This window comes from Bactrocera dorsalis, chromosome 1 (genome assembly GCF_023373825.1).
Source record: "Bactrocera dorsalis isolate Fly_Bdor chromosome 1, ASM2337382v1, whole genome shotgun sequence".
NCBI lineage: Eukaryota > Metazoa > Arthropoda > Insecta > Diptera > Tephritidae > Bactrocera > Bactrocera dorsalis.
Window position 1 is genome coordinate 103374820 of NC_064303.1, and position 21460 is coordinate 103396279.

Consider the following 21460-nt stretch of genomic DNA (forward strand, 5'->3'; position numbering starts at 1 on the left):
GCGAGCCTAGCACTTGATCGATTTTCGGTCTACATTTTAGCAACAGAAAGTCTAAAATTCTGTAGCAAATTGCTTTAGCACGCTTTTGCCTTTATTATTGTATAGTCTCCAAGTCTCCAAGTCTCCAAAACTTTTGTAGACTGGGCGCATATTTAATTTTACAATATACTCAACGCAATGGTTAAAGCGCCATTGTAAAATATATACATATGCAAGTATAGATGTACAACATTGCAGACAGCAAAGGTACACAAACGCAAACACACTCATATAATCATATACATATTTACACATACACCCTCACAAACAGACATATGCATGGCCGCAAACTTACTAAAATGAATGGGTGTATCCATAGTCAGGGCTAAACTTTTTAATGGACCGAACATGGCCGCCTGCTACACTGCTTACCCTTTGCAAGCGCCACCAACCCCCTCCACAGCCTTCTATACTATGCTTACTACCAACTTGTGCGCCATCAGCGCCGCTTAAACATTTTTATGAGCGTTATCTGTGTAGCATAATTGCATATGTTTTTTTATGTTTTTATGCTTTTTGTTGTTATTATTGTTGTTGTGTGACTGCCATTCACTTTCCATTGGCTTTGCCTTGCCTCGCCTTTGCTTAGTTGCCAGCTTCGTAGGTTTTCTTCCGCTGCTGCAGTCGCTGCTGGTTGAACGTGCAAATGCAAATGTGGATGTGTTTGTGTAAGTGTGTATATGTGTGTGTGCTTTTCGTTCGGTTGGGTTTTTAATTAAATTATGAATTATGCACACTTAGTTAAGCAGATTTTTGTGAACAAAACAACATTTTTTTATGTATTCCCTGCCTTGCCTTTCTACTGTCTGCGCAAATACTAGTGGCCATAAAGCTATAAAGCTCCGCAAGGGCGGTGGAGAAATTGACGGCCAAAAATACACACACACACATACATACTATATATATTATATCTAAAACTTTAAGTTGGGAACTTTGTTTGTTAAAGTTCAACAGCGACGCGAAATTGCTTTTGCAAAAGTTGGTGCTCGAGTGGGAAGCGAATTAGCAGAGCACATGTTCGTTGTTCTTGTTGATTTTGTAAAATTTTTGACAGTAGTCTATATTTATGTTGGCACTTAGTTTTGTATAAAATTTGACAAAATAAAATATTTTTAGCATCTTCTAAATTGAAAATATTAAAAAAAAATAGAAAAATTATGTTAAAAAATATTTCCAAAATCTTATTTTTTTCTAAACATACTTTTGGCGCTTAGTGTAAGCTCTTCCAAATCCTTTGTTGCTATAAAATAAGTTGTTGACGGTAAAAATTTAAGTATAAAACACATTTCTAAAAAATTTAAAACCAGGGTTGCCGACATGCATACTTACTAAGGCTATTATAGGGTTGCCAACGTTGTAAAATACAGGAGAGACCACAAAAAATTGTGCAAAAATTACAAATAAACGAATTTGACGCCCTAAAAATATATGTCTGTCTGCAATCTTTTGCATATAATAGAAATATTAAACAGGGTTGCCATCTATCTTCAATAAATAATTTGTTCAAAATTACTAAAGTTAAAATCTTTTATGCCAAAAATTATATTTATATAATATTTTTTTCTAAGTAAAATAATATTTGCTTAAAGAAAACGTTCCTTGGAACAAAGGGTTGCCATCTTTATCTTTCAAAAACTTGCTTACTTACTCTAAAAACCTTACTTTTTAGTATCACAAAAACTAAAAATATAAATTAGGTATAGCGCAGAGAAACACATTTTAATTTCAAGGAAATAATGAAAAATTTAACAAATACGGGGTTGCCAAATATTATCCAGGACCAAAGTAATTAAAATTTATTTAACAAAAGTTTTTTTTCAATTCAGTAGCGAAAATAGTTTTAGTTAGTTTATGAATAAATATCAAAAAATTTAACAAATACAGGGTTGCCAAATGTATTTCCGCACAAAAGTTGTTTGAACTTGATAGCAAAAATACTCTTATTAGAAGTCAGTGAAAAATTTATAAAATTCAAATGGATACGAAAAATATATCACAATCTATAAAATATAAAAAATAATATGAACAGGGTTGCCATAAATATTTGGTAAAATTACTACAAAAAATATTTTCTTTGTGAAAAATATATAAATTAAAAATATATATTTAATATACATCACAATTTTTAACACTAACAGGGTTGCCAAGTACTATGTAATACAAAAATTAAATAATTAAAATTAAGTAAAGAAATAAGTTTTATGTAGAATATATGTATATTAAAACTGTGTATATTGCAAAATTTTCCCCGAGCAGGGTTGCCAAATGTTACAAAATATTAAATATAAAAAACTACAGGCACAGGGTTGCCATATATACATATTAACGAATTAAAGTTGTAAAATTTACTACAAAAAAGGTTTCTTATTGAATAATATTGAAGTTTAAAATATATTTTAATGATAATATATCACAAAATTTAACCAGAACAGGGTTGCCAAATGTATGTTCAAAATAAAATTGCTAAAATCTATTAAAAAAAATTATTTGTCTCAAAAATCTGTTGGAAAAATATAAATTTAAAATGTATAATAAATGCATATCACAGAATTTAACAAGAACAGGGTTACCAAATGTCAGTTAGAACCAAAGTTCTGCAAATTTGTTTTATAAGAATACTTTTCGTAAAACTCGGTTAAAAAAACCATTAAAATAGATAATGAAAATATAACACTAAATTTAACAGTAACAGGGTTGTCAATGTTTGACAGAAGTAAAGGTGTTCAAATTTATTATAAAAGAATAGTTTTCATAAAAATTTTTAATTTAAAAAAATTCCAAAAATATATATCACATATTATAACATGACCAGGGTTGCCAAGAAAGTTTAAAATTAAAAAATAATTAAAGTTTTTTAGAAATCATTTCTGTCTAAATTCGTAATATTATATATTAAGATACATTATCTAATATAACTTCAAAAAAAATTTCAAAAAATTTTCTGTATATTTTTTATTAACTATAAAAACTTTATTTATGTTGTCAAAAAAAAATTAATTTAAAAAATGTAATAAATAATGTAATTAAAAATTTTACAAAAATTTTAGTTTAACAAATTTATTTAATTTATATTTTTTTTTTTTCTTATCAATTTCCTTAACCATAAGCAATTTTTTATTACCATTTATAACTGTAAATTTGCAGCACAGCCAGTTCCTTTCGATTAAGCAATCAAGTTATTGTAATAGGTAGAAATAGCAGCATTTCTATTTTGTCGCTCACTATGCAAATAACCGTCAAATATATTATTTCCAACATTTTTCTATTTTCCTTTCTCATACTTCATTGCTTTGCGGCACTTCTTCGTAATATTATTCATATGCTTATGGTTATATTTATTTGTAAAACCTACAAATGACATTACTAACCTAAATATTATACAAGCTCATTGCTATATGTTAATGCAAAAGCAACAATAATAACAACAACAACAATCGTAAACGGTAACAAAAGCATATTAGATTATTACCCGTCCACTTGAAGCCAGCATACCCAACTATTTACATAAGTATATGAGTATATACGCGCATAAGTATCGTACTTAAATTTACCAACACATACACATACACGTATACAAATAAATAGTTTATGAGTAGCGACTAGTAGCAAAGAACTTAAACCATCACGCTGCCGTTGTCGCTCATATAACCCAGAGCAAACAAAGAGGAAGACACAGGCACATACACAGAGCGATGTATGGTGTGCATATATGTATACACATATATGTGTATGTGTGTGTTTGTATGCGTGTACGGCATTCTTCGTCTAGTCTTTTTGCACTATGGCTTTTACTTGGCGACCCACACTTTGTCAATTTATTTATTTAGTTGCTTGCCCCCCGCTCTACAACGCCTCGCCGCCTCACCGCCACACCGCTTACCGTCGCTGAGCGTCGTGAATATTTCATCGATGGAAAAATGAGGACAAAATGAAATTGTCTGCTATGAAAGCTTATTGGACGGAAGCGTATCGAATTTCCACTACAACAACGCTGCGCAGCGCTTTGCTGGTGTTGAAATGCATAGACGAGCACGAACACACACTCAAGTGCTTTAATGTTTTCTTGTGTTTGTATGAGTGTATGTGTGTGTCGGTAAACAACACTTTTGCTCGTAAAAATGGTTGATGGCCGCCTTGCTATTTGTGCGCATTTATGTAACATCAAAACGAGCGCTGTGAGTGTATGCGTGCTCTTAGGCGAGCGTTCGTTTGTATGTGGTTGCTAAGCATGAAATAGTGTGCTAAGAAATAGTGTCGTCAGAGCAAATGAAATGGGCACTAAATTCGCATTTTTAAGCATATTCTCCGAGCATTGGTGCAGCATAACGATCCGTACATCTACCTACAAAATATACTTAAGTGTATCTGTGTGCGTGCGTAAATTCGTTATTTGCATTCCTTTTCATGTTTAGTGCATATGAAATTGAATGTGATGGTCATTCAATAAGAGAATTATTTGAAATTTATGCTCAGGGTCACAAATAATACTCTCTGCACATGCTGCGGTCGTATTTATTGGCTTATATTTGCCAGTAAAATGTTTATACGCAAGTTATGCAAACAAGTTCTTAACTTGAAGGCATTCGTATGGCTTACAGTGCGAGTTGCCATATTTAATATAATAAAAATAAAATATTTTTCCATATTTTTTTAATTTTTAATTTTGAAAAGTTATTATTATTTTTTAAAAATGCAGCAATAGTTGCCATATTTTGTTAAAAAAAAAATAATAATATATTTTAAGTTGGCGTTTTTTTAGTTTTATAAAAATTTTATTATATTTAAAATATTAATATATTTAATATTTTCAAAAAGCGTTGCCATATTTAGTAAAAAAAAAAATTTGGAGTTGCCATATTTTTTAATTTTGTAAGAATTTTATTTTATATAATATATTAATATATGTATTTAATAATTTCCAAATTTGAAAACTCGGCTTAAATTAAGCGGTGTCTACGCTAATTAAGAGAAAGAAGAATAATTTCAAAAAGCGTTGCCATATTTAGTAAAAATTATATACATTTTTTTAAGTGACCATAACTTTTTCTACATTGCAAGAATCCTAATATTTTTAAAATTTTTATATTTTCAAATATTGCAAACTGAGTTGCCACATTTAGTAAAAAGAAATTATATATTATATTAATATACATATACAGTGTGCGACAAAACTAAAGCACGGAATCAACCTCCTCGGTATTTAAATTAATAAAATCGTAAAGTATGTTATAAATGATTTTATTTTTATTTTTATAACTAGTTCATTCATTCTTCTTTTTGAATTAGTAAAAATTAAACAAATGAACTTATTAAGAAAATATATAAAATTCCATATATGAAAAACTCCAAAAATCTGGTGCGACAAAACTAAAGCACGAAAGGGTTTTATGCTTGAAAAATTTATGTCTTTCAATATTTGGTTGCGTATCCCTTATTTTTCAATACAGGTGCACATCGGCGAGGCATGGGCTCAATTAATTTATTTTATGTGTCGCAGGAAATGCTTTTCCATGCTACCTTTACATGTATGTATAAAACGGCATTATTTTTACAATTTCCTATTGGTTCTCTATGGGATTGAGATCAGGTGATTGTGCGAGTCGCTTCAAAACCTCAATCCTGTTATCAAAAAAACCACTGTTTTACACAAATAGCAGTATGTTTCTGGTCGTTGTCATGTTGATAACTCCATTTTAAAACCATTTCTTCTGCAATACGCGGCAACATAATATTCTAAAAAATATTTTTATGCTTACATTTGTCCATTGTACTGTTTATATAAAGAATTGGCGCAATTTCTTTCTCTGGAAAACAACCCCACACTAGTACATTGTCTCCACCATGTACAGTTTACCATTTGGTAATCGTTCAATTTATGTGCATCCTCACAAATTCCAATCGCGCCAGTTTGTTCTTTAAATAAATAATACGGCTTTTTTGCACTAACTTGCTACAGGTAGCATGAAAACGGCCCATGGACAGCTCGACGTTGTATGGAGCTCTGTAATATATTTAACCGTAATTATCTTACAATAGATATTGCCGATATAAAAGGGTAATTTTTATTGCCCGAATGACTCCCTTATCCTCTCGTTCGGTTGCTTTCCGTGGCGGTCTAGCTCTATGCGCTGTAACCAAAGAGTTTTTTTTGCGAAATCGGCTAAATGTTCGGAAAACAATAGACTGATTTATTCCAAACTCTTTTGTAATAGTCATAACTGATTCTCTTTTTTTAAAATCCTTTACAATTTTTTTTCTAAAATGAACAGAATAGTTATTTGGAGCCATTGATATATCTTTCACTTTAATATACAACCAATCGTATCGAATAATGAACTGAAACTGAATAAGCACTAATATTTTTCTATTTAGCTAATAACATATTCAACATTTTTGATCATTAAAAACCGTTAAACAAACAATTAATGTGCAATTAATATGAATTATTGGCTATGTGCTTTAGTTTTGTCGCACCAGATTTTTGAAGTTCTTCAGATATTTAATTTTATATAATATTTCAATAAGTTAATTTGTTTAATTTTTACTAATTTTAAAAGAAGAATACATGAACTAATAATACAAATCAATAAAACATCATGTAATGCCTATTTTATGATTTTATTCGGTTAAATACCGACAAGGTAGATTCCGTGCTTTAGTTTTGTCGCACACTGTATGTATGTATGTACATATATTAATTATAAGTAACCATATTTTTTAGTTTTATAAGTATTTAGTACATTTTAAATATTAATATATTTAATAATTTCAACCAGCGTTGCCATATTTACTAAAACAAATATATTTTTTCATTGACCATAATTTTTTTCTACATTATAAGAATCCTAATAATTTAAAAATTTGTAAAAAAAATTAAAATATTACAACCTGAGTTGCCACATTTAGTAAAAAAATAGTTTCTAACTTACTATATTTTTTAGTTTTATAAGAGTTTAGCACATTTGAAATATTATCATATTTAATAATTTTAACAAGCGCTGCCAGATTTAGTAAAAAATATAATTTTTATAATTGATCATAATATTTTTCCACATTGTAAGAATCCTAACATTTTGAAAAGTTTTATATTTTGTATTACAGACAGTGTTGCCATATTTAGTAAAAAAATATTTTTTGAGTTACCATACATATATTTTAATTTTGTAAGAATTCAGTACTTTGACATATTAGCATATTTGATAACTTCAACAAGCGTTGCCATATTTAGTAAAAAAAATATTTTTTTTTAATTGACCAAAATTTTGTTCTTTATTGTAAGAATCCTAACATTTTCAAATTTTTTTTATTTTCAAATATTACAACCAGAGTTGCCATATTTCGTAAAAATGATATAATTTTTTCTTCCCATAATTATTTTCTACATTGTAGGTATCACAATATTTTTAAAATTTGAATACAATATATTCCATTATAAGAACCCGAGTTGCCATATTTAGTAAAAAATATTTTTTAAGTATCTTTAATACTTTTTAAACTTTAATATTTTTATAAATTACAACGCGAACTACCTTATTAAGTAAAAAAAAAATTGTAATATAAATATGGCAACTCTATTTTTTGATTTGTATTAATTTAAAAATTTTGAAAATTTGTCTAGCTTTAAAACTTTAACATAAGTTTTCATATTTAGAAAAAAAAAATTTTAAATACCATAATTATATTTTTGTCTAAACTTTTACTATTTTTAATATTGCGTTTTTCTTTTACTAACCCGTTAACAGAGATAATTGAAATATTTTCCCACTAACCGCAACACCAGCGTTTTTTTTTGACACGAGTACTCTCACTGGCAAAAAAAAAGAAAAAGAAGAAGAAGAAAAGCGTTGATGTTCGTACGGTCCCCACCCATATAAAGGGTGATCCAATTCGAGATTGCCTACTTTTTTTAAGAAAAAAACACAGACATATAAATTTTTTTATATTATTCCGCGCAACCGGTGCTAAGCGTAAAAGCAGCATTACACTCTTCGTGCAACATGTTGCAAATGTAAAAAAAAAATTAATATAAAAATGTTAAATTTCATAATTAAAATGCATCACGAAGCGCTTGGTTGCGTTTAATTTTATGGCCTGTTGCACCGCCGTCTTTTTTATTGCAGAGTTCGCGCGATTTTAATTATTCTCTTTGCTTTTAACTGACTTTGCTGGATTTCAGCTCTAACGTAAGTACGAATGCGCCTTACCGCACACACATACATATATATGTACAATTTTATATTTTCTTGCCACATTTTCGCCAGTTCGCCGCTCGTCTCTCGCTTTTAAGCGAAATTGCATACAATTTGTGCAAATACCGTTAAGTTTACAGTTGCAGCGCCAAGGCCGCGATACTGCCGAAAAACTGAAAGCACTCTTTGACCGTGTATTTTGCCGAGCACAAGTTTGATAATCACTTCTTTGACGCTCCACCGCTTTTTTGTGCGGTGTGCGCTTTTCCGTCACTTCGTCGTTTGTCAGCTTAACTTTTCATAATTTTTCGCTGCGCTGTATTGCTTTTGCCGCAAAGCGAAGTGCTATAGCAGCAATTGGGCGATGAAAATGAAACTGAATGTAAGTTAAAACTAGCACTGTTATAAAGCTATGTTTTATTGATTTTTAGCCTACAAACAGGCGCAGTGACCGCTTTGTAGCATTCAGCGAATATTTGATTGAGAAATTGTGGTTTGTTTGAGCTTTTCATGAAAAATATTTATTTTTAGTTAAACATATAGCAACCAAATGCATTAACGGTCGTTTTTTTTTTAATTTTATGACATTTTTGCATAAATGTCTGCTCATTTTTTCATTAAAAAGCTGACCCATTGAAAGTTTTCATGAAATATATAAACTACGAGCTTAGCCAGTAAAAATAAATTTTTTTTTTAATATTTACTAAGAAAACTACATATTTAAGTAACCAAAAAATATAGCGACAAAAAAATCATAAATTTTGCATCAGCTAACCAACTTAATAATTCATAATATTAAAGTTGTAAACCTGGCAAATTTCATTAGTTAATCAACGAATTTATGGCGCTGAATGGCAACCGCCTCAGCGCAAATGGCAAATAAGAAACACAAGAAATACTGTTTTTCGCCTAAATTGCTGCTAAAAAATGCGCGCCTTTGTTAACAAGGCAGAAACACGCACACCTGTATATGTATATGTGTACATATGTATATTGTATATGTATTATGGTGTGTAAAAAATATTAGTAGTTTTTTGCGCTTTACTAAAAAGCTTCTTAGACACCTACAAGAGTGTCTCTCTGACTTTATGAGCTATTACTTGTAACAGGAAGCTCCTCCGCTTTTTTTTGTAATATCAGATATTAATATTAGAAGAAAAAATTCAAATCTCACTTTCAACTACTTAAGAAAATACATATCTCGGTTCAAAGATTTGGTGGGAAGTTAAATGCGCTACAAAAGAGTCTTATATGCTTTTTTGTAAAGCTAGCTGATTAAAGGATTTTAACGTTTGAAGTTTGTTTATTCTAATATAGTTATTTTTTATGAGTTTTATAACTAATAAAACCTATTTTCCGGAGTACCAAGCAAAAAAATATAAAAAATTTTGGATCCACCCAATATACACTTCTACCTACTCTATACGTCTGCTCTTTGGATATGCTGATAGTGAAATAAAACATGTTGCCACTTCCCTGTTAGAGAAAAAATTAGTTTGCTTGTTTAATACAACAATATGGTCTGACTGAATTTTCCGACTATTGTACCAAAGTTGCCATCTTTGACCACACTGCGATAAGCGCTCTCCAGCCGGTAATAAAAGCATCGTAGGTCATATTGTCCCTTTCTTCCATCGGGGAACGACTGAGTCTTTTACCATCCCGAACTCCACACCAACATTTTGACCGCTGTAGTAACAAAAGTACTTACTCGTTTCCGTCTTTTTCCCATTCACCGCATTTCTTGGACGGTGGTGATGTCAGCCTATACTTTTCAGGAATATCAATCAGCTGGCATCGGCACCTTCCTAATTTAGAGTACGGACGTTCTAGGTGCATGTCCTCAAATCACAGCCCTTATTACGTTTTCTGTAGTGGTCATCAAAACTGGGATATTTTATACGTGGTGAGTGTCAAACCCAGCGTACAACGTCGCTAGGTGAGTAATATAAAGCTTTACATATGTACATTTATATAGCGAGCCGCACTTCTAGTCAACATACGTTGCAATTAGACTTCAGGGAACCTTTAAACAGAAGAGGTAGGAGTGGCTACGCTGAAGCTTTCTCTCTTTCAGCAGTGGCCCCAGATCCAACACGTTTTCGCTATCGCATCATACGTAAGGTTTACTCACGAACCCAGGGTGTACGCCGAGGATGCAAGAGTAGAAATTGGGTATAGTAATACGACTGTTATCCGGTATCAAAGGTGCCGAAATTGATTCGGACCTATCCCTAGCTTCCACACAACCTATATAACGATATTTGGCTCTTCGATTAGCTTAATACCATACATATTATACATATCTATCGCGATCTGTCAATTAGTTTGTTTACAGCAGCTGCTTAAGTCAGTACGTCTCCGTTTTGGGTTTCGATTTTTACAATGGATAAAAATATTTAACAAAGAACTTGTCTCAAATGTATTTCTAAGCAAATTTAATCAAAGTAGAAATTCTTGAAATCAAAAATAAACTTACGAATGGTACAAAGCCTTTAAAGATGGTCGAGAGACTGGACCACATCTAGACCTCTTCAACCGATTAAATTATTAAAAAAAAGTGAAAGATAAGGTGCTCGAAAATCGTCAGCCCAGTGTTAGTGAGCTGACAAGAGAGCTCATCATCTCACGCAAGTCCGCTCGAAAGATTTTTGTGGATATTTTGGGTATAAAACGCGTTCTTTCTCGGCTCGTCCCGATAAAGCATATTTTTAGGTCTCTGAGACATGAGTTCAGGAGTTTGATATTCAAACAAGTCAGCAATCATCGAACTGGAAGGAAAAACCAAAGCCAAAAAAAAATCATTGAAGAAGCTAAAGGCCATACCAAAAAATGTTTATGAAAAGTGTTTCGAGGACTCAAAAGATGGTTGGCGTAAGTGTACTAGATTTGGTGGGGATTACTTTGAAGGCGACGAAATAAATAGTCATGAATAACTAAGTATTTTGCGTTTTATTGACAATTTCCGGCAACTTTTTTCACAATGTATAGCAATGAAAATTTGGAAGGCGTATGACTTATAATATAAGATTAGTTTATTTTGCCACATAATTTATAATACCGAGAAGGAAACTTCGATAGACCTAACTAGAAGATCAGCGTAATAAGCTAAGTCGATTTAGCCATGCCCGTCTGTTTGTATATTCGTGAAGTAATCTCTTAATTTTGGCAACATCGCTCTGAAATCGTGCACACTCTCTTTTCTTCTCAAAGTTCTATTTATAATATAGTTCAGATCGGGTAACTATAGCATATAGCTGCCGTACAAACTTTGTATTTGTGAAGTATATTAAAGCTTCGGTTAGTAAACGTGTTTTCTGTGTTTTTTTTTTGTTTTAGTTTTTATTTTCATTTTGAACTATTAATCCACTTGAAATCACTGGATTATTAAATATTCGGTCGATTTACTAGCTCCTATTTGTTACAGTTTCTTTTTTTTAATAGCTTACTATATATACCCTAACTAAACTAATAATAGTCTCACCAAAATTCTATATTTATACGAAAATTATGCTTACCTATACCCACTCACCCACTATTTGCCACATCACTCCTCTATATATGCATCGCTCGTGCTTTTGTCGTCTAAATTACTCCGCTAACGAGCTAAGCTACCACCCAAGCGCCAGTTAATTAATCAAAAGCTACTAATCGATTTTACCGCTACCCACTTTCGATTTTTCTTTTACGCTCAGCGCGCGCTGCAACAACAACAAGCGTAAGCGCTTTTTGCCTTGCCAAAGCGAATGCTTCCTTATTAATGGCGTGTGTGTGAGGGAGAGGGTGAAGACTACTACATTTAAGTGACTAAGAAAAAGTGTTAAAGATTAATAAAGAAAGAAGGCTAAAAAACTACGTTGAAAACTGAGTAAGTAGGGTGAAAGTGCAGTGTAGAGAGTGGAAAGCGTGAAAAGCGGCGAATGAGGTTAGGTTAAAGATGAAGAGAAAAAATTGCCGCAAATTAGCATGAAAAATCAATGGACTTTATTAAATTAAGGCAAACTGTGTTGGTAAGCAGTTTTAGGTGCACAAACAAATAGCCGGCGGTGCTTGAGAGTAGGCAAACATAATCATGGAGAGTGTGTGTATGTTTGTGTGTGTGTTTTTGTTTGTTTTTACATAACTGCAAATGTGTGTGCTAAGCAGTTGGGGCTTTAGCTGCTTCCTACATTGACTGTGTGGCGTTTTGTGGAAATTTTTGTTGTAAAGCTTCATATATATATATAGATATTTATATACACACATTATTTGCATAGCTATATGCATGGATGTTTATGTATAAGTGTGTGTTTTTCTCTGTTTTTGTATGTATGTCTAGCAAAGTTTGCACATTTATGCTCCAAGAACTCGCACAAATATGCTGCTAACAGTGAATTATAGCACAAAATCACGCTTAACCACAAGCACAATGAAGCACAACAAAATGCAACAACAAAAACAAAAACAACACTGCTAAACAACCAGCGAAATCAGGGCAAACAACTAAAATAATGGTCGTGTGTAATGGAAATGTGGAGTAAAATGCAAGCGCCGGCTGAGCAGGACAAGCGAAGAAGGGTGTGAAGCGTTGAGAAGAGAATTTCATTACATGGAAACATGGAAACATTGATTACACAAACTGTTAACTACATGCTTACATTAAACAACTACCACTTAGAAGAAGAAGCAGAGGCAATACAAGAAGAAGAAGAAGAAAAAGCAGTATAAGAAGATAAAGTAAAGGTGGAGAAAGCAGAAGAAATGGCAGAAGAAACAGCAGCAGTAAGCTAAAGCTAGCAACTAACTGTATATAGCGCTTGCTTGACGCTTGCAAGAGGTAATAATCACCAGAGATAAAACACTAACACACACCCGCACACACAGACACATCGCTACAACAACAACATATACCAACATTTGCACACACGTTTGAGCTATTACTTAGTATATGCAGCGGAGATAATCGACAAAGTGTATGGCAGCCAAGCAGCCGAATCGAAGTTATTATGTGCAAAACAAATAAAGCGTAGCATACACACAGGCGCAAGCGCATGTAGGCGTAAACAAGTGAATGGCAAGTCGGTAGCAAATGAAATTACAATTGCCAATGGCGCTGTAAAAGTCAACAAGACAAAACACAGACACACGGTTATATGAAAATATACGTGCACACACACACGCACATACATGTATGCAAGGTAAAAGCAAATATACTAATAACGATGCAAAGTTAGTTTTGTGCAAACAATATTAAAAGCAAAATTATATTTGCGTAAAATGTACATATGTATGTGTGTATATGTATGTACAAAGGTGTATGAATATGTGGGTATATATGCATAAATATAAATATGTCAAAATATATTAGGGTGTGTATTATTTTTGATTTATTTTTTGGTTTTTGAAGTTTGAGTTTTTGCTTCGAAAGTTTATTAAATGTGAATAATTTTCAATTTAAATCCTGCTATACTAATTATATATATAGCATGTTATTTTTTGATAATTTGCTTAATACGAGCAAACCTATAAATATGAAAAGTTAATATTCTAGTAGAAAATTTTCCACTCTTTAAAAAATGTCTGAATAATTTTTTTCCTACAACCACTCTTTCAAAATTTATACACATTTAAAGTTATGTATCAAATATACTGAGCATTCATACAAGTGCCTTGCCAATTCGGTGTTGCTCATACGCCACGGGGTACACTATGCATGCCGAGTTCATTAACTTTTATTGAATTTAACTTGTAAAACAATTAGTTTATAGAAAAAACAAGAAAAAAGTTTCACCGAAACTATAATACCCTTCACACATATAAAAAATACCTTCCAAGAGCTGAATCACGATTGGTAAGTTTGTACGGCAGCTATAGTGTTCCGATCTGAATAATTTCTACACAACTTGTATTACTCCCTCGGATAATGCTCTGCGCCAAATTTCGTGAAGATATCACAGGAAATGCAAAAGTTTTCTATACAAGCACTTGCTTGCGGTCGTTCAGTTCATATGGCAGCCATATGCTATAGTAGTCCGATCAGAATAATTTCTTCGGAGATTAAACTATTGTTGTCGACAATAAGCTGTGCCAATTTTCGTGGCGATATCTCGTGAAATGAAAAATTTTTCCATACAAGTACTTGCTTACGATCGTTCAATTTGTATGGCTGCTATATGCTATAGTAATCCGATCTCAACTTTTTCTTCACAGATTACGATATTGCTTTAGGTAATAACTTTTACCAAATTTCGTTAAGATATCTCATCAAAAGAAACCGTTTCCTATACAAGCACTTAATTTTGGTCAATCAATCTTTATGGTAGCTATATGATATAGTGTTCTGATCAGAACAGTTTCTTACAAAATTGTGGTGATACCTTGCAAAACTTTTTTCTGCAAAATTTCTTGACGATATCTCTTGAAATAAAAGACCTCTCCATACACGAACTTGATTCCAATCGTTCATTTTGTATGACAGCTATATGCTATTGTAATTCGATCTAAACAATTTCTCCCGAGATTGCACCACTATCTAAGGGAATAACTCATATCGAATTTCATGAAGATAGCTCGCCAAAAGAAAAAGTTTTCCTTACTAGAACTTGATTCCGATTATTCAGTTTGTATGGCAGACATATGCTATAGTGCTCCGATATCGGCGATTTCGACAAATGAGCAGTTTCTTGGAGAGAGAAGATCGTGTGCCAAATTTCAATACGATATGTTCAAAACTACTTGGGAAACAATGTGCACCCTAATATATATAGTATATACATATATCGATATATGTACATACATATGTACATACATCAGTGTATGTGTATTCAAATATTTATGCAAAGACAGCAACTAGCATCTAAAACTGTACAACGACAAACGCAAATCGAGTAGCTTTGTTTCTAATGCAAATTCCGCACACTTACACATACACAAAACACACATGCAAGCACATGCACTTTACTTTCGGTGCGAAAACTGAAAATTGAGCAGATTTACTGATGCTTCTAGGCGCTGTATAGCATACAACTACACTTACAGATTTTAACACACATATGTATGCTATTACAAATCCACAATAATATAAAACACATATGTGTGTGTGTGTAAGTGGAGGTGCGTGTATTGCCTTTGAAGTTAGTATTTGCAGTTGGAGAAACCATTAAATCAGCGCAGATATTAAAACTTTTAAGCCCGCCTGATGTTTTTTGCTGTTTTGTTGCAAGTTTTCTATGTAAATGCATTGTGCGAAGATTTGCAGCTGTGGCTCCATACAATACGACTTAGTTTAGCAAGGTTTTTAGTAGATTTTATGCACAAACATATATGAAGAGAATATGTGTTGGAACCCTGTTAGTACAAATGCAACAGCTGCAAGTGGAAATTTATTTGTTTTCTTTGCGAAAATTGAATTAGCCGTGTAGCCTGTGGTGTAACATGCTTAATTTTGTTATATACTGCTTACTGGCTTAACTGTTAGGTTTAAATAAATTAAAACTGCATCTAAAATTATGTTTTGGTTATGAAGCCTAAAAGGCTGCTAAAAATGTATAACTGAAAAAATTATTCTTATACCGAGCTACGCATACATATATCATATGTTAAGTGAATTCTGGTTTCCTTTTTTCAAAATCATTATTATTTTCGAATTTTGGCTTCTCTCTTTTAAAATCATTATTATTTTCGAATTTTGGCTACTCTTTTTTAAAATCATTTTTAAATTTTAATGACCTCTTAATACAATGCTCTTCTTTTTGTATTTGTAGTTGCTTCTTCCATTTTCACAATTTTAAATATTTTTTGCGCAATAAACTGAGTCAAACTTTGTTAACATGAACTGATTTACACATGCTCTTTTTCAAAAGATAAATTTTAAGAGATTTTATATTTACATTCTCAATAAGCCTTTTCATTATTTCTTTGTTAATTTTGCCTTCTTAAACAAATCATGCCTTTAATTTCTAATAATTCTTTAATCCCTTTTCCTCTAACAGTTTATATTAGCTCATCATCCGCCCAAATGTAGGCCACATTTTAATTTTATTGCCTACATTTAGGTGAGTATTACATTATATCCAAATCTATTTGAATTGGAACTTAATCCATAAAGTAAAACTTAATCTGGTGATTCCGTGTGAGTGACATGAGTTGGAAGTAGAACAGGTTTAAGGATTAACTTTGTGGCTGCTAGTGTATCACCGTTGACCTGGACAAAAACCTACTCCCAGGTGCCATGAAAAAAATACATGCTGCGCTTTGGCCTAGGCGTAAATCACCGGTGATACATTAGCACCTGGGGAAGTTTTTTGTCGTGGTCACCGGTGATACACCGGCAGCCAACGTATTAATGTTCCATCCTCCGGTTAAAGAAGAAAATTTTTGATGTTGCTAGAAGCAGTTGCTGGGCTTTGAGATCATAAAAGAAAATTTAGAAGATTCAGTAATAAAATTACGTGTTCTTAGTCACTACTATCCCAGACATAGAAGTTCAGAGACTACAAAAGAAAGGATAAAATGACTCAAGTTTTTGCGAAAGAAGATGAGTATCATATTGCTGGACCTAGCGGCCATTCTAATGTTGTTATATGATTTTTCCCATTTGTTTGGCAGAGAAATTTTTAACAATCATAAGGATCAAAACCTGCCTAGGCGATGGTAGATAGAGTTGTTGGATAGTCTAGAAACTAAGCACAGATATTCATGACTGACAAATGGCTGCTATAATAAAAATACCACTTTATAATCATCTTCCGATTTTTTTTAAATTTCTATACCCTGAGCAGGGAATATTAAGTTTGCAGCGATATTAATAACTTCCGAAAGGAAACGTTCAAAACTCAGTAAAGTATATATACAGTCACTCAGTTTTGAGATACCGATCTGCAATTTTGCATGTGTACTTTTTTCACCAAAATACTGCTTATATTGCGGAACGGCTGATATCAGACCAATATAACATATAGCTGCCATACAAACTGAACGATCGGAATCAAGAGCTTGTATAGAAAACTTTTTCATTTGGCGAGGTACCTTCACGAAATTTTTTATTTGTTGTTGCTTAAGGCAATAATACAATCTTGGAAAAAATTGTTCTGATCGGATCACTGTAGCATATAGCTGCAATACAAACTGAACGATCAGAGTAAAGTACTTGTATAGAAAACTTTTTCATTTGACGAGATATCTGCATCAAATTTCGTATAGCTTATTATCCAAGACAAGAGTGCAAACTCAGAAAAAATTGTTCAAATCAGACAACTGTAGCATATAGCTGCGATACAAACTGGCCCAAAAAATTCTTTAAAGGAATCTTTCGCATTTGTGTAGGGTAGTATAGCTTCGGTTCTACCGCAGTTAATGATTTCTCTTATCTGTACTATTTTCTCATTATCTACTCTCAATTTTTCCCAGAAATCCACTCTGTATAAACGTTTAAAGCCTACGCTTCAAGCTACTTAAGCATAGTTGTGTTTGAATCGCATAATTCTTTTAGTTTTTATTTTAGTAAAAATAACATTTTGATTTAGCATTTACACACTGACTATTTGCACATTGCCACGCTTCAAAAGGCAAAGCAAATAAATCACGAACACTTTGCTAAAAGTTTTTCAAACACCTCCTACTGCTTGTTCTTATACTTCCTCTGCTACTTCTTCGGCTACTTCTTCTTCTCACTCTTCTACTTCTTCCTCTACTTCTTCTCCTTGTTATCATACTTATTCTCTGTCTACTTTCACGACTTAATTGCTCGGCACTTGCTTTACTTTTGACGACTTTTGCCTTGCTGACAGCCACTACGTGGTGCCAGACACACATACACTCACACGCCCCAATACAACTTCGCTGTCTCTGCATGCTACACTCTCGGCCACTTTCCCACTCGAACTCGCTGAAGAACGGCAATTTGCCACTGAAATAACAGCTGAAAGATAGTGAAAACATATGTTTTTCCAGCATATAAGTATATGTGTGTGTGTATGCATGTGAGTGTGCTTGGTTGCAGCAAAAGCGCTTGTGGGTCTTTGGAAAATATTTTTCTTCGCTGCCAATGAAATGAGAACGCTTGAGGTTCTGAAAAGAGTTTGCAGCGCATAGCATTGCATAACTTAGCATAAGCTGACTCGTTAGCTATTGATATTTATGAGCAGAGCGCTGCATGTCTGTCTGCCTGTGTGAGTGAGTGACTTTCCAGGCACAAACGCTTTTTGTATGCAGCAAGTGGCAAGTGAATGTGTGCGTGTGTGTGTGGCGATATGAAATTAAACCACCAAGTGGAATCTGCCGAATTAATATGCAAATTTGTCAGCGTGCATCCATGCGGAGCGCCGTTAACTTCCGATTCGTCGGCTGTCAGACGCTGCGCTGGCCGCCTTGTCTGCGCTCAGCCTGCGAGTGCGCTCGCATACACCACATCGCCGCTACATGCCACATTAATCAAATCCTGTCACGCATATGTGTGCGTATTGTAGTCGGTGTGGCACGACGCAGTGGCACTTGCCTCACGTTGCACCGCACTGTGGCCGCCAGTGAAATGAAGCGTATCCATCATCGTCACGGCAGTCTGTCTGTGTCTGCATACGCAATGTAGTGTCTGTCATATGCGTGCCTCGCAATGTTGCGAGTTGGCATCTTTGAAATGCATATCTTCAGCGCACGGACAGACAGACAGACAGCGCACTCTATGCGATAACCATATTTGCCGCAATCACAGACGGAGGAAAGTAGTCGGCTGCCGCAAGCTTTGTTGGTGCTAGCAACCGTTAGCATTGCTGTGTTTGTTGTTATTTGTAGTAACAAGTACCGAGTGGCGCATTTTGCATTCGAGTGTATTTCAATTTAGCATCAGCTATGGGGTTTTAATATGAGGACGTCAATTTGTCTGAAGAGCATAACTTGAGTAACTCAGAGTGAGTTCCAGACCCTGTAAGCTTGCAATCGGTTAATAATATTATCTACGCTGCAGGTAACGGTGCTTTTTGGGACGATATATTCGTGTATGTTTCGGAAGACTATGGAAGACCCAGCATATGTGGTAAAATTTATGTGATTACTATTGGTCCTTCGAACAACCTATATTCTTGTTGTTGTTGTGGCAAAAGACATTCCTGAAGTAACGTTGTTGTTGTTTTAGCGGCATAATTCTGTCGAGTTGACAGTCCTTGACGGGATAAAAAATCTGGGTCCGTTCCGGTTACACAGACCCGACTATCATAGGAACGTTTCCTGAGCATCTGGAGGAATGGTGCCGCGTTGGCAGTCCTTGGCCGCATATAAAACTGAGTCCAACCCGTTTCCATAGAAGCGAATGCCTTGTGAATGGATAAACCCAACCTGTTACTATTAGGCTCACTTTGGAAAAATAATGATCTTTCGACTAAAACCGATAGTATTGTCGTTGCAAATTTTCCTTATATCCATCAAAACTCTGCTGAATTCGTTACTTTCAAATATCGAATAATGTCGACTTTCTTCAATCTTAGTAACAGGAACCATAACAAGATCCTGCGCGGTGTATAGAATGCACGGATTGGATGGCTGTTTTTGTAGATAGAAATCTCAGTTGACCGTCCGTATTGGGAGAGTCACTTAGGTTAGGTTAAACCACGAATCATCGTAATTGAATGCCTAAAACTCATGAATATGGAACAAAAATTCCAACGCATTTCAATGAAACGCCTAGAGCCTATCACTAATTTTTTGAGGCCGCTGATATTAATAGAGTAAAATCCTCTCGCCACCACCAACAAAGACCGAATTGTCAAAGTAACGTCCTGCCATATAGTGCAAAGACATGGACGATGACAATATCTGATGAGTTGGCGTAACGAGTTTTCGAGAGAAAGGTTCTGCGAAAGATTTATGCTCCATGATCCTTCACTTATTGGCTACGGTGAATACTGCATTCGTTGAAACGGTGACCATAGTTCCACGAATTAGAAGACAGTGGCCACACTGGCTAGGTCATGTCGTCCGAATAAATGAAATCACCCGGATCTGAAAGTATTCGACGCAATACATGCCGGGGGAAGCAGAGGAAGAGGAAGATTACCACTCTGATGGAAAGACCAGATAGAGAAGGACCTGGCTACACTTATAATCTTCAATTGTCGTCAAACAGCGAAAAGGAATAACGACTGGAGCGCTGTTGTAACCTCGGCTATAATTTGTACGCCAAGAAGGAAAAATAAGACTGATATCAGTTCCAGCAATTTCTCCGGGTTTATAAAAAGTATGGCAACCGAGATACTTCAACGTTCGTCTACCGAAAGCTGCAGCTTGGAGTTGGAAGTATCTAGAGATTTCTATCTAAATTTCTTCATTGCAATATTTCCAAGTCGCGGCCTCTAAAAACTTCGGGCTCATGTGCCAATAGGACAGTGTATAGTTAGAACACCTTTCATTGCGCAGAACGTCTTTGGGAATCTGCTCAGCTTGGATCAACCCAATTTAGATTATTCCTCATTTTCGAAATGAATCTTAGTCTTGGCATAGTTTTATACAATATACAAGAAATGACACTTCAAGCCTCAATTAAACTTATTTCGAAAAATGCACAGCAACGCTTTAGAGCTCTTCCACGAAGTTGTTGTAGATTTTTGAGCATCTTCTTCATTTGCTATTGACTGCTCGCACTGATGCACCAAAGATTTTGCGGCATATTTTGTGGGTTCCGCAGTCTTAGTCGGAAATGGTATGGATTCCGAACTATTTTGGCTTTGGTTGGGCACAACTAACATCCGGATTCCTCTATATATTCACGCATTTGCTCTAGTTCCGAGGTAGTCCGTGGAATTGCAAAGCGCGCAATGGACAAATAGAGACTAAGATGTAGTAGACAAGCATCAGACTCCCAATCCGTCGGTTATAGTTCAAATATTCGTACTTCTTCAGCGCCCTAAAGTTATTTCTAACAATCCATGAAACTGTTTCAATTTCAGTTTCAAACCCAAAGATCTGTGGCAATATTTCTACTCAATCATGCACTTTTGCCGGCAAGGGCGACTCACCCAAACACACACTCTCACATTCATAGCGCTCGCTTGGAACGCAGGCTTTGATATGCCGTCGCACACTCCAACGCGTGTAGCTCCACTGTTTACATTCGCTGAGTGTTCGAGTCTGGGATTGTCAAATAAATTATTTTTGATTGCGCTGTCACTGCTACTACAACAAACAAACGCTGCCAGCGCGGCGCAGCGCTCTTGTACGGGTGTGCGGGTTGCTGGCTTTTTGACGGCAACAAAAATCGCTTTGGC

General features: G+C 34.2%; 2 protein-coding genes across 9 annotated transcripts in view; one reads left to right on the plus strand and one right to left on the minus strand.

Annotated features, from left to right (window-relative positions):
- The window catches only part of LOC105231228 (uncharacterized), a 196959-nt gene that overhangs the window by 38453 nt on the left and 137046 nt on the right, over positions 1–21460 (minus strand). The window lies entirely within an intron of this gene.
- LOC105231226 (protein eyes shut) overlaps positions 1–21460 on the plus strand; it is a 174825-nt gene that overhangs the window by 12581 nt on the left and 140784 nt on the right. The window lies entirely within an intron of this gene.